Consider the following 10117-nt stretch of genomic DNA (forward strand, 5'->3'; position numbering starts at 1 on the left):
GCATTATTCTGATACACTGATGTTGGAGGACACAGTCAAATACCATTCTGCTTTGCAACTTAATTTTCTTCTTAAGAGTTTATTTTTGCCAACTTAATTTCTAGAAACTTTGCACAGTCTGTGTTAAAAGAAAAACATATATTAAATGGCACCTTTCACAGCCTCGTGGTGTGCTAAAAATCTTTGTAGCAAACCAAATACTTTTAAAATGTAGAAATTGTGTTAAGCAAATTGCACATAGCAGGCTCCCACAGGCACTAATGATATAATATTCAAGTAACTTATTTCAGTTGTCAAATATACTGGGCAAAGTATGAGGAGAACTCCACTATTCATCTTCAGAATCGTCACTTGGGATTTTATACTTCCACTTGAGAGGGCAAAAAAGAATTCTGAAGAAGAACCAAATTGAACTCAAAATGTTAACTCTGTTTCTCTCTTCACAGATACTGCCTGACTTGCTGAGTTTCTGCAGCACTTTCTGTTTTTATTTCATATTTTCAGCAATTGCAGCATTTTGCTTTTATGAAATGGCAGACAGGTGACCTAGTTTGTCATGTTTAAATGACGGTACCTCTGTCAGTCCAACACTCCGGCCTGCACTGGGATGTCAGCCCAAAATTTGTGACTGAGTACAAATGGGGTAGGGCTTAATTATATGGAAAGCATCACATGATAAGGAACATGGCCCATTGGGTTCTATAAAGCAATAAACCGTATGTGAATGAATTCCCCTGATAATTTCACCTCCCCAAGAACCTCCCCTAGCTGCCCTCAGTAAGAGCAAAAGAAGAACTCAAAGCCACAATCTTCTCTTGAGACCTTTTAAAACAGGAACATTCCAAGAATAAACTATGGACCCCAGGGGTTTAGGAATCCTGAGGTGACCAGCATGACCATGATTTTCAAAGCTCTTTCCTGCCAAACCCCGCATGTGTTTTAGAAGGAACAAATTATAATTCATGATGCTTTGTAAGAGGGTGCACAAATCCTCTTATTGATAGAAACTTGCAAAATGCAAAAGAAAGAAAGTAAACTAGGTGTCTCTGTTTCCCTGGAGAAAGTATCCCATGCAATACAAGTCATAAAGGGTAATAATACCTTGGACAGATAAGTGCATCAAGGAATTTTATAAAATGCTAGCTGCCACCTCTCAACTGCTGGATTTTCTCATTTCTGAGTGTCCAGTGTCTGTAATGCCTCCTGGTAAGTGTTCTGCTGTCTGCAGCTACTCTCTGGCTGTAAAATACTGGCATTGGTGCCCAATGTCTGGTTCTCATAACATTGACAGATGTGTATTAACTGTTGTTTACTAGAATTTAGTTAATTTCATTGATGTTTTGAAGTCTCATGCCAGCTAATTTTCTCTCCTTTTCTTCAATGTAAATTTCTTCTGGTTTTGTTAGTCTCTGGCATAGTGTGCAAATAAGGCAGCTTTTTTTCAGTGTTTTCACTCTAAGGAGCCTAATCCTAAACAGCTGGGCTAAGAAGAAATCAATGGACTAACGTCAATTGATAATTAATGTATCGTATGATACTAGCTGACAGGTAGAATTCCATTGTAGGCAGCTCCACAACTTGATTTGCCATTGTGAAGAATGCACTAATTGAAGTTCAGATAGTCATGTCTTAGACTGGAAGGAATGGAAAAAGTGGAATCTAATAAGGAAAGCCACACAACCCATTGTTGCACACCTTGTAATTCCCATTTGCAGTGGGATTTTCAGAGGGCTGGAAAAGATAGAAGAAAAATCCTTACAGTGTGGGGACAGGCCCTTCGGCCCAACAAGTCCACACAGACTCTCCGAACAGTAACCCACCCAGACCCATTCTCCTACATTTACCCCTGACTAATGCACCTAACCTACACATCGCTGAACACTATGCGCAATTTAGCATGGCCAAATCACCTAGCCTGCACATCTTTGGATTGTGGGAGGAAACCGGAGCACCCAAAGGAAACGCACGCAGACATGGGGAGAATGTGGAAAATCCACACAGACAGTCTCCCGAGGCTGGAATCGAAGTCAGGTCCCTGGTGTAATGAGCCAGCAGTGCTAACCACTGCGCCACTCTGCCACCCCTTTGTTCAAAGATTGTTCTTTCTTTCAGGGAATGATTCTGGGGTATGGTCATATTTAAAAGATAAGAGCAAATATTGGGAATTGAGGAATAAATTAAATAAAACAGAACAAGATATTTCATGATATAAGCAACAAAGGATAGAGCTACTTGCTTGATCAATGCCATTGCCATGAGTCTTCTCCCTCTCCACCACCAGCATGCTGAAGCTGTAATATGTATGAGCTGCAGCTTTTACTCCAATAAACCTGGAGTTTCACATTGCAGCCAAACTGGAATGGGTCCAATATCTTGCCGGAAGATTTGCTTGTGCAGTTGGGGAGGTTTGTAATTAATCTGATAGGGGAATGGGCACAGGGTAGGTGCAAAGTTGGGAGCAAGGTCCAATCAGATGTAGGGGAAACACTAGGACAGTCCAGTAGGTGGAGAAGACATGGGCAGAATAAGCCAGAGGGGAGATCAAGAAAGATATCTTAATGCAAGGAGCTTTGCCCGATAATGCATTTGAACTTAGACCATTGATCATGTAGGAATATGATATTGTTGCAACCACTGAGACATGGTTAAAGGAAGGACAGGACTGGCACCTCAACATTTCAGAATATAGAAGGTTCAGGTATAATGAGAAATAGGAGAGGTGGGGACATTGTACTATTGGTATGGGAAACCATCATTGCAGTTATGAGGCAGGACATCATAGTAGAGTCTTCAAATCAAGCTATCTGGGTTGATCTCAGAAATAAAAAAGCTGCAATTATGCACTGGGATTGTACCATCAGCCCCTTAGCAATCACAGGGGAGAGAGGAGCAGATATGTCGGCAAATCACAGAAAGAAGTGAAAGAAACAGGGTTACAGTTGTTGAGGACTTCAGTTTTGCTAACATTAATTGGGATTAGATATGGTGGAATTTTTAAAGGACATCCAGGAAATCTTTTTGAGCCAGTATGTAGATATCCTATTAGAGGTGAGGCAGTGCTTGATCTAACCTTAGGGAATGAAACTGGGCAGGTGGTTGAAGTTTCATTGGACAAGCATTTTGGGGATAGTGACCATAATTTGTGGGCAGCACGGTGGCACAGTGGTTAGCACTGCTGCCTCACAGCGCCAGAGACCCGGGTTCAATTCCCGACTCAGGCGACTGACTGTGTGGAGTTTGCACATTCTCCCCGTGTCTGCGTGGGTTTCCTCCGGGTGCTCCGGTTTCCTCCCACAATCCAAAAATGTGCAGGTTAGGTGAATTGAACATGCTAAATTGTCCGTAGTGTTAGGTGAAGCGGCAAGTGTAGGAGTATGGGTCTGGGTGGTATACGCTTCGGCGGGTTGGTGTGGACTTGTTGGGCCGAAGGGCCTGTTTCCACACTGTAAGTAATCTAATCTAATCTAATCTAATAATTCTAAGTCGTTATGGAAAGGGATAAGGATAATGCAGAAATTAAGCGTGTAAACCGGGGAAGGCCATTTCAATATCATTACACAGGATCTGGCAATCATAAACTGGGAGCAGCTACTTGCAGATATGTCTACATTTGGAACATGGAAGTCTTTTAAAAATAGTATAATTGCGGCAGTAATAATAGTATAATGGCCCTGAGAATTCAGTGTCAGTGTGTTCCTGTTCAGGGCAATGGCAGTAAGTCTAGAGATCCCTGGATGTGAAGGGATATTGAGAGTTTGATTAAAAAAAAGGAAGCTTATGCCAGGTATAATGCATTAAAAACAGGGAAGTCCTTCAAAAGTATAGAGAATGTAGGAGGTTGCTTAAAAATAAAATTCGGAGGGCAATGAGGAACCAAGAGATATCTTTGGCTGATGAGATCAAGGAAAACCCCAAAGCTTTTTATAAGTATATTTATAGTAAGAGGGAAAGAGTTGAACCCATTAGAGACCAAAGAGGCAATGTGTGCATGGAGCCAGTGGATGTGGATAAGGTCATCAATGAATACATTTCATCTGCACTCACATAGGAGAAACTAGGGATTTCAGTTGGGTCTAGAACTTGTTAAGATTAATAAGGAGAAGGTATGAGATGTTTTAATGGGCATACAGGTACATAAATCCCCAAGGCCTGATGAGATGTATCCCAGACTGCTATGAGAGGCAAGGGAAGGGATTGCTGGGTCCCAGAATATTTAATACTTTGCTGGTCATAGATGAAATACGAAATGATTGGAGGATAGCTAATGTGGTTCTGTTGTTCAAGTAAGACAGCAAGGATAGACCAGATGATTTAGTATGATATCAGTGGGAGGGAAGTATTTGAAAAAAATCTAAAGGACAGCATTAATCAATATTTGGAAAAGGAAGAATTGACCAGGGATAGTCAGCACAGATTTATCAGAGGGAGATTCTGTGTGACTAATTCAACTGAGTGTTTTGAAAAGATGACTAAATATATTGATGAGGTGGTGCAGTTGATATGGTTTATATGGTTTATAAGGCCTTTGAGAAGATCTCACATGGAAGGCTGTTGAAAGCAAGTTGGCAAACTGGATCCAAAACTGGCTTACAAATAGGATGCAAACGGTGATGGTTGGGGTTGTTTTTGCGATTGGAAGCCTGTGACCAGCAGTATGCTCCAGGAATTGGTGCCAGGACCTTTGCACTTTGTTATGTCCATTAATGACTTGGATGTGAATGTAGAAGTTATAGCTAGTAAGTTTGCAGATGACATGCAAATTATTGATGTTGTTGATGGTAAGGAGGATGGTCTCAGCATACAGTTTGATATTGATCAGCTGGTAAATTGGTAATGTGTGAAGTGATGCATTTTGGGAGATCTGGGAAACACAATTACAATAAATGGTGTGTCCTTAGGTAGTGTTAAGGATCAAAAGCACCTTGATCTACATTTTCACAGATCCCTGAAGATGTTAGGACAGGTAGGCAGGGTGGTGAAGAAGGCCTACAGGATGCTTGCCTTTAAGAGTCAGGGTGTAAAATATAGGAGCAAGGAACTCTTGTGACAATTTTAAGAAATATTCATTCACAGGTGGAATACTATGCGCAGTTCTGACTGTCACATTACAAAAAGGAAGTGATTGCACTGGAGAGGGGTGCTGAGGAGATCCACCAAGATGTTGCCTGGGATAGAAAGTTTCAGTTATGAGGAGAGGCTGGAAAGGCTGCGTTTATTTTCCTTGGAGCAGAGGATGCTGAGGGGAGATTTGATTGAGGTATGTAAAATTACGAGAGGGATAGACAGAGTTGATTGCAAAAATCTCTTCCCCATGGCTGACCTGTCTCAGACCAGAAAGTATAAGACTACGGTGAGGAGTAAGTGTATTTACGGGAGATCTGAGGAAAATGTTTTTCACTGGGGGTGGTAGGTATATGGGATGGGTTGCCTGGGAAGGTCGTGGAAGCAAACACACTTACAACATTTAAGAAACATCTGGATGAGTACTTAAAATGCCAATACATAATTAGCTGTGGACCAAGTGCAGGTGAATGGGATTAGTGTAGTTTGGTCTTTGTTGGTTGTCATAGACATGGTGGGCTGAAGGGCCTGCTTCTACGGATGACTCTATGACTAAACCACCACGGATATGCAGGCAACACCTCCTTCCCATGCAATCTCTCTTATCAAGGAGGGCAAAGCTGCAATGTTGTGTAATCACTGGCATTGTAAATTTCCCTGTAACTTACCATGCTGGTATGGACAATTATCAATGCCATTCATCTATCATTTTTGGGTTGATTTTGTAGAATTATGGTGCAGCAGTAATGGCTCTACCTCTGAGCTAAGAAGCCCAGGTTCAAGTCCCACCTGCTCCCATTGTGTGTAATGACATGTCCGAGCAGTTTGACTAGGAAATGTCTGTTGATCTATGCCTTTAATATGCTCAGTAATTGAATATTTACAGCTGTACAGAGTAAACGATTCCAAATATTCACAAGCCTTTGGGTGTATTACAGCTCCCTATCTCAATCACAAATGGCTAGCCCCTTAGACTGTGACTGTGTGGTTTTGATTCCCCAGCCAGGTGTAACATTTTCTGAACATCTAGCCTGTTAAGCCAGTCAAGAATTTTAAATGTTTCAATTAGATCACTTCTCATCTTTTCTAGCCTTCAGGATATGTAAACGTAGTCTGCACAGTGCTTTCAAGAAAGAAAGTGAACAAGAAATCATTTCGTGAACTTGTCGCTTGTTGCCACAACCTGAGACTGACTAAAACAAGAGACAATTATATCAATTGAACCAAGCTGACACACTGAGTAATGGAAATCCAGACAACTAGACAAATATCACCAGAAGTACATTATCTCACTCATGTTAATTTGTTATTTTCATAGTGCTGATTTTCCTGCCTCTATCATTGGCAAAAGGTCCTACAAGAGGGGTGTTCCCTTTACTGAGCTTACTCCCAAGATACTTAAATGCTCAGGGACAAGAAATCCAGGCAAATTGACATGTTACATCTACCAGTAGGAAAAAATAAAGGCCATATGTTATCCTGACTGTAACTCTGTCCCTGCTCCCTCACCACTGTTGGATAAAAATCTCAGAATTCCCTTCCTAACAACACAAAGGATGTCCATACACCCCACAGACTGCAGCAATCCAGAAAGGTGCAGCTTCTCAGCTGTTAGTGTCAACCATAAATGTGGGCCTAGCCAATTATTTCAGAACAGAAAGAAGATATTTTTAAAAATGTTTAGCATCTTAATTGGTATCTCTTATGATCATAATTGAATGAGGAATGGTGGCACATTGAACTCCCTGTTCTTTCAAGTTATGCTAGAGGACCTGACATCAGTTCAGATTCTTTCTCTTTAAATCACGTTTGGTGAATACTAGTCTTGCACAAAATCTTGCTGAGGAAAGTAAATTGTAACAATCACAATGTGTCTGAATTATGGATTTATTATATAGCAAACTTTTTCTATATAGGTTGGATTTTGGCCCGTTCATTATATAGGTAGTCCTATATCAGTTTTCTGGGAATATGATAAAGTCTTTGCCAATTAAACTCATTAATGAGAAAATTAATACAATTCCATGGTGACTCAGTGACACAAAAGATAAAATTGCTGGAGGAACTCAGCAGATCTGGCAGCACATGTGGAGAGAACGCAGAGTTAATATTTCTTGAGCAGTTGTGAAGAAGACTTTGGAGGAGGTTCACAGACTTGAAATGTTAAGTCTGCTTTCTATCCACAGATGCTGCAAGACCTGCTGAATTTCTTCAGCAATTTCTGTTTTTGTTTCAGTTTTTACCATCCACAATTCTGTGCTTTAAATTAAGTGGGGGCATATGTTTTTCTGCTATCCCTAGTACATTTGTCAGCAATCTAACAATGAGTGTTTCCTACCTTTGTATTCTGGGACCTCGATCGAGGAACCTGGAATTTGGAAAAGGGCTAGTCAGAGTACCACATCCATGCCGTTGTTGCTGACTCCCTGACCCCCCTCTCTCATAAACCCCATACCATGGCCCTCAGCCTGCCATTACTCACCCATGGTCCAGAGTTTTATGATGATCCTGGCACTCTGGTTAGTGCATTGTTAAGAGCTGCCATTGTTTCCACTGACGTCTGATTAACTGGCAATTCCCGTTCAGTGGGGCTTCTGCTGTTGAGGACTCTAATCATGAGGGAAGCCCAATGAGTGACCATTGGAGAAACCAATCAGGTTAACCAATGTCCTTTAGGGAAGGAAGGAAGCGGTTGTCCTTACCTGGTTTGGCCTACATTTGACTCCAGACCCACAGCAATGTGGTTGACTCTTAATTGTAATTAGAAATGGGCAATAAATGCTGGCCTAGCCAACGCACCCACAGCCTGAGAATGAATTTTAAAAAGCACAAAAAAATCCACCTATATGTATACAGCAGACAGAATTTTAACTTTTCATTCAGTTCAGTACTCAGAGAGCTGGCCCACAAACACTTGCTGGTTGTCCCCACTGTAGTACCAAAGCCACCTTCCATGATCTTAGGCTTTGTTCTTGGCCAAAACTTCTTTTTTCTGTTATTTCTTTCCCAAACATATTCTGGTGGCCTATCTGGAGTAAAAACCACAACTGAGGATTTTCATGGAGGGGGCAGGAAAGTTGAGTCAAGACAATCCTTGATCCAGTAGACTAGTCACTTTTAAAGTGGCCACTGCCTGCTATATGACTTATGTATGTGTGCATATGTGTGTGTGTGTGTGTTCACATCCTTTCAAGCAGATACCCACAACTCTCTGGATGAGAAATGTTTTTTCTCAAATCTCTTCTAAACCTCCTGCTTCCAACCTTCGGCATGTGTTCCTTGGTTAATTACCCATCTAATAAAAGGAAAGGTTTCTCGCTTTCTACCCTATCTAGCCTCTCAGAACTTGTACACCTCAATAAGATTTCCCCTCGCATTTTCTGCTATAAGGAAAACAATCTTTGCCTATGTAGTCTCTCTCTGTCTCTCTGTCTGTCTGTGTGTGTCTCTCTCTCTCTATCTCCATAGCTGAATCGCTCCAGCCCGAGCAGCATACTGACGAATCTCTTCTGGCCCCTCTCTAGTTCAATCACATCATTCCTATTGTGTGGTGACCAGAATTGCGCACAGTACTCCAACTGTGGCATTTACATTCGTCTCGAACTTAACCTCATTGCTCTTGTATTCAATGTCTTGCCTAATATGTGGATGCTCCTGCTAGAGAAGGTCCTTGTTTGGGCAATAAGGCAGGGCAGGTGATTAAAATAAAAGTGGGGGAACACTTTGGGTCTAATGATCAGAATTCTATTAGTTTCAAAATGCCTTAGAACATAGAACATAGAAGAATACAGCGCAGTACAGGCCCTTCGGCCCTCGATGTTGCGCCGATCCAAGCCCACCTAACCTACACTAGCCCACTATCCTCCATATGCCTATCCAATGCCCGCTTAAATGCCCATAATGAGGGAGAGTCCACCACTGCTACTGGCAGGGCATTCCATGTACTCACGACTCGCTGAGTAAAGAACCTACCCCTAACATCTGTCCTATACCTACCCCCCCTTAATTTAAAGCTATGCCCTCTTGTAATAGCTGACTCCATATGTGGAAATCACCTTACCTACCTGTCCTACTTCCTTTGAGGATCAATGGACATGCACCCCATTGTCCCTCTGATGCCATGCCACCTCCATATCCCAATACCCCATGCCACATGTGTTTCGAAAACCCCCACCACCCATGCCCCACCACGATTGAGCCACGTGTTCTCTTTCATTTCTGTAACAGATAGGAATGAATGATTGGTGTAATTCAGGCACCTGGAGGTGGTGGTGTGGAGGTTGGGGAGTGGGTAATATTGTTAATTATATCTTTCAAGATTCAACATTGCCTATCCACGGTTAACTCTTTCAGTAAGGTTCCCTAATCTGTCCTTGCCAATTCATACATTATATTCAATTAGCTCCTTTTTTTTAGATTCAGGACCCTAGTTTGGGATTTGACTGCTTCACTCCCCATCTTAACGAAGAACACTATTGTAATAACCTCTTAAGAACAATTTTTATTTCAAAGCCTGGAAATGAAATAATTCCAAGAGCAGGGGAAGGCTTTCAATGTGTTTCCCCACTTGCAACTGGCATTCCCCATGGTTTGTGACTCTCCAGATTTTGGGAATTACATACCTAGTTTCATAAAAATAGTGAAGGGTCCACACCACTCAATGGAATATGCTGAATGCGGACTTGTTACCTACACTCTTACCCTGTGGTCATAAAAATCCCACATGAAATTTTCTTCATCAATATGTGGACGCTCCTGCTAGAGAAGGTCTTCATTTGGGCAATAAGGCAGGGGAGGTGACTGAAGTAAAAGTGGAGGATCACTTTGGGTCTAGCGATCAGAATTGTATTAGTTTCAAAATGGTTATGGAAAAGGAGAAGCCTGCCATAAAAGTTAAAGTTTTAATTTGAGAAAGGCAAATTTTAATGGTACGAGACAAGAACTTTCAAAATTTGATTGGAGTCGACTGTTCGCAAGTAAAAAGATGTCTGACAAGTGGGAGGCATTCAAGAGTGTGATGACAAGAATTCAGGGGTGGCATGGTGGCTCAGTGGTT

Source organism: Chiloscyllium plagiosum, chromosome 14 (assembly GCF_004010195.1).
Source record: "Chiloscyllium plagiosum isolate BGI_BamShark_2017 chromosome 14, ASM401019v2, whole genome shotgun sequence".
Lineage (NCBI taxonomy): Eukaryota > Metazoa > Chordata > Chondrichthyes > Orectolobiformes > Hemiscylliidae > Chiloscyllium > Chiloscyllium plagiosum.